We start from the raw sequence: 4,818 nt of genomic DNA, 5'->3' as shown, positions 1-4,818 counted from the left end.
TTAGGGAGTGATTTTTGGATTAATAAAGGGATTAGTTTTGCTGGACAGTTGTTCTCTGCTGGGTATATTAAGGATTTTGAGGAGCTTAAATTTGAATATGAGTTGCAAAATGGACACAAATTTTGGTATAATCAATTAGCTCACGCATATAATTGCACGGAAAATAAGAAGATTTTTGAGGTTGAGACACATGAGCTTTTTGAGTTTTTGCAGATAAGATCTATTGGGAAGAAGACACTTAACACTATTTATAAAATACTTTTAAGAGAAATGGATATAGGCTTCAGAGGCAAGATTAAAAAGAAATGGGAGGAAGAGATTGGTGCCATTGATGAGGCCTCTTGGAACCGTATCCTTAAGAACACAGGGTGTTGCACCGTTAATAAACAATATCAATTTACACAACTTAAAATTATTTATCGTTTATATTATTCTCCGCACCAGTTATGGAAGATTAAATGTAGGGATAAGTCAGATTGCCCCAGATGTGGGGTCCTTAATGCAGGTTTAATTCACTTATGGTGGGAATGTAATAAGATTCATAAATTTTGGGATGATATATTTTTGTTTGTGAAAAGTAAATTTAGTTGTAATCTTGAAATGGATCCAAAGGTTTTGATCTTAGGTGATGTGGAAGAATTTGGTAGGCTAAACAATTTGTTTAAGAAAATCTTCTTCTTAGGGAGATTATTGATTCTTAGGAAATGGTTCGACAAAGGAGTACCCGTATTGACCCAGTGGTTAAATATGATTGAACAAATTAAAAAATATGAACATTATAGAAGTGCTGAATCAAAAAAGAAAAAAAAGGAGTTCCAACTCACATGGGGTTTATGGTAATAAATTTTTATTCTTATTTTTATTATACTTTTTAATATTTATTTATTTATTTATTTATTTTTATTTTTTTTTCCCTTTCCTAGCAGACTTCGGGGGGGGGGTAAGAAAGAAAATAGCATTCTACAGGCATAAGTGTCACAATATTGTGAACGAAATTAATAATAATAATAAAAAAAAAAAAGTATATAACTGAGCTAAATTGAGAATGTGTTGCAGACATTTGTGAAGATATAAAGACCAGCAAGGCTGTTTTTTATTTTAATTATTTTATTTAAAATTCTAGAAAGCAAAAAAATGCATTCTCAGTCTTAATTTAGCAGTCTATGAAAAAGTCTATAATTTCTCATTTACACAGAGATTGTTAAAGTATAAATAAAGATATAAGATGTTTAAAAAAAAAACAGACATGTTTAAAAAAATACATTTTTGCTAGGTGGTGGTTCAACTACACTTTTCCTGTTTTTCATTTTGTGTACCCACACATTATTTATTGTTTTTTTAATATTTTTTTACATTGTCCTCTGCAGTCCACAGACCAAAGAAGCCAATTTGTACCTTGTTTGTAGCTGTTATCAGCTAGTATACAAATGGCCCAAAACGTAAGCACACTCAGGGATTGATGGTTTATTCACAAAAATCAATGTTTCAGTCACTCACAGGAGACAGTGTATGTGTCATTAATTTAGCATTAACAAAATATTAAGTCTCAACAAGAAAAATATAAACGAAGAAAAAAAGACACATTTTCAATTTTACTTGCAACTACAGTAAGAGTCCAAAGTATACAACTTGTACTGATTTAAAGAATGCCTCATTTATTTTGGATTGTAATTTGTTTAATTATTGATGAATGCTGATCTGTTTTGCAGGCTGAAGAAAAGGCAGATGCCTTGAACAAGGAGTTACTGATGACTAAACAGAAACTGATTGATGCAGAAGAGGAGAAGAGACGATTGGAAGAAGAATCTGCTCAGGTTGGTTGTAGTAACACAGTAGAGTGTATGATTGAAGAGATGTGTTGAATCCAAGCAGTGTATAATGTATACTGTGCTATTCAAGTGCACTAACGTCACACAGTACAGTATTTATCTTAATCATAGAATTAATTAATTTGCACTTTGTATTAATGCACTTATACCCCAGCATATAAGTATCATTTCTGACACCCAGCTTTATTGCTTGACAGTGAATATTTGCATTTTTCTGCAGCTGAAGGAAATGTGTCGCAGGGAGCTTGATAAAGCAGAGTCAGAAATAAAGAAAAACAGCTCTATCATTGGAGACTACAAACAGGTACAAAAACTACAGAAAGCTTGCGTCTGTCCTCACTAACAATATTACATTGGATGTATTTAACAACTTTATATGTACCTCTGTGTGTGTGTGTGTGTGTGTGTTACATCCATGCACTTATTTACTTAGATCTTATTTTATGGAAGTGCTTAAACCTGTGCTGTCACTAATTCTTGTATTTCTGTCTAGTGTGAGTTAAAACATGTTTCAATATTTGTACACGACTACCCTTTTCTTTGTAATAGCTTTGCATTAAGTAATATAGGGGGGCGTGCATCCCACAGGCAGAATAATTGGCCAGAGGTCAATCATTACATCCGGCTAAATGCCGTATATGTTTGCACTCTTAATGTGAAACTGCTTATAAGATACTTACATATTTTAATTTGCATTATAAACTATAAATTTCTGCAGCTCATATGTCTTCTTTATAAAAAATACTACCTATTTTAAATACAAAGCTGTATGCTAATTTTATAATTACCGTATTTGCTCGATTATAAGACAAGGTTCTTTTCAGAGCAGATGCTCTGAAAAATACCCCTAGTCTTATATTCAAGGTCATCCTATAATTCGACCTTAAATAGAGGTCTTAATATAAGACTAAGATCCAGATCCCCCGCAGCGCTGCAGGGGACCTGGATCCTCCTCTCTGGTAACCTCCGCTGCTGCCGGCACTTCCTCTGGGCCTTCTATGACAGAGCACTGGCGGGACATGACCTTCCAGTGCTTCATCATAGAAGTGCCGGCAGCAGCAAAGGTTCTCTGCGCATATTGCGCAGACGTTCACCGGCTGCCAGAGAGGAGGATCCTCCGCAGAGCTGCAGGGGACCTGGATCCTCCTCCCTGGCAGCCGGTAAAAGTCTGAACAATGCCCTGCCGGGGCTTCTGTGACTGAGCACCGGCATGACCTTCCGGTGCTCAGTCACAGAAGCCCCTGCAGAACTAACTGGCAGCAGAGGTTGTCTACACGCATCACGCAGACGTCCACCGGCTGCCCCCACTAAACACCAGGGAGTCTGAAGCACGGGGGACAAGCCTAGGGATGCATTGGTAAGACAGGGGGAGGGGGCTGGGTGGCATATGGGTGGGGTATAAGGCATTTCTGGGGGGCAGAGTGGCATATAGGGGGTATAAGGTATAACAGGGGGCCTGAGATTGGCAAATAAAAGGAAATAAAAACACAAAAAATAAAAATTTTCTCAATCATAGTTTTTATTAAATATGAAAAAAATATTTACATTAGTTAAAACTTTTTACTTATAGGGTAGTCTTATATTCAGAATTTTCTATTTTTCCTAAATTAATATTCATATTTTGTAGGGCTGCAACAACTAATCGATAAAATCGATAATAATCGATAATGAAATTCGTTGCCAACGAATTTCATTATCGATTAGTTGAATCGATTATTATCGATTATAAATTGAGGGTTTTTTCAGAGCAAACACTCTGAAAATACCCCTCATTATATAATCCGTTTAGTCTGACTCACAGCAGCAGCTCCTACTTACCAGTCCCTCCCTGTAATCACTGTGACAACTGGCCCCGCCCCCTTCCTTCTCCCAGAAGGCCAGAACCACATGGCTGTGACACTCATCTAACTGTAAGTATAAAATTAATATTTGGGCTGCTGAAAGTTAGGGGAGGTGGGGGTTAATTTAGGGGCAGCTATGGTTAATGGGGTGTTTAGGGTTAATTTAGGGGCAGTTATGGTTAATGGGGTGTTTAGGGGCAGCTATGGTTAATGGGGTATTCAGGGGTAATTTAGGGGCAGCTATGGTTAATGGAGTGTTTAGGGTTAATTTAGGAGCAGCTGTGGTTAATGGGGTGTTTAGGGTTAATTTAGGGGCTGTTGTGGTTGACAGGGTCTTTAGGGTTAATTTAGGGGATGCTGTGGTTAATGGGGTGTTTAGGGTTAATTTAGGGGCAGTTACGGTTAATGGGGTGTTTTGTTTTGATGGGGTATTTAGAGTTAATTTAGGGGTAGTTATGGTTAATGGGGTGTTTAGGGTTAATTTAATGATGAGGACTAAGGGTTAATTTGATTAATTTAATAAAGTTAACTTAAGGTGCAGTTAGAGATAAAGGGGGGGCAAACTAAGGGGAATCTAAATCCTGGGGGCCGTAAAGATTAACCCAGTACATATTTAAAAAAGTATGGTGTCAGTGTGATGCGAACGGGTCTGTGACTCTATGAGGGGACTATGAGATATGTGGGAGGCAGCGTGGAGTGGTATATGTGGGAGGCAGCGTTGAGTGGTATATGTGGGAGGCAGCGTTGAGTGGTATATGTGGGAGGCAGCGTGGAGTGGTATATGTGGGAGGCAGCGTGGAGTGGCATGTGTGGGAAGCAGCGTGGTATATGTGGGAGGCAGCGTGGAGTGGCATATGTGGGAGGCAGCGTGGAGTGGCATATGTGGGAGGCAGCGTGGAGTGGCATGTGTGGGAGGCAGCGTGGTATATGTGGGAGGCAGCGTGGAGTGGTATATGTGGTAGGCAGCGTGGCATGTGTGGGAGGCAGCGTGGAATGGTATATGTGGGAGGCAGCGTGGAGTGGCATATGTGGGAGGCAGCGTGGAATGGTATATGTGGGAGGCAGCGTGGAGTGGTATATGTGGGAGGCAGCGTGGAGTGGCATATGTGGGAGGCAGCGTGGAATGGCATATGTGGGAGGCAGCGTGG

At 39.1% G+C, this 4,818-nt stretch overlaps 1 long non-coding RNA gene across 1 annotated transcript; it reads left to right on the top strand.

The window, feature by feature from the left end:
- Nucleotides 1–1,663: 1,663 nt before the first annotated feature.
- LOC128503765 (uncharacterized) lies at nt 1,664–2,105 on the top strand. The gene is made up of 2 exons (XR_008355296.1): nt 1,664–1,814; nt 2,050–2,105. It is a non-coding gene; the product is annotated as an uncharacterized LOC128503765 (long non-coding RNA).
- Nucleotides 2,106–4,818: the final 2,713 nt, after the last annotated feature.

The sequence above is a fragment of the Spea bombifrons genome, chromosome 8 (assembly GCF_027358695.1).
Source record: "Spea bombifrons isolate aSpeBom1 chromosome 8, aSpeBom1.2.pri, whole genome shotgun sequence".
Taxonomy (NCBI): domain Eukaryota; kingdom Metazoa; phylum Chordata; class Amphibia; order Anura; family Pelobatidae; genus Spea; species Spea bombifrons.
This window is presented reverse-complemented; position numbering and strand designations above follow the sequence as displayed.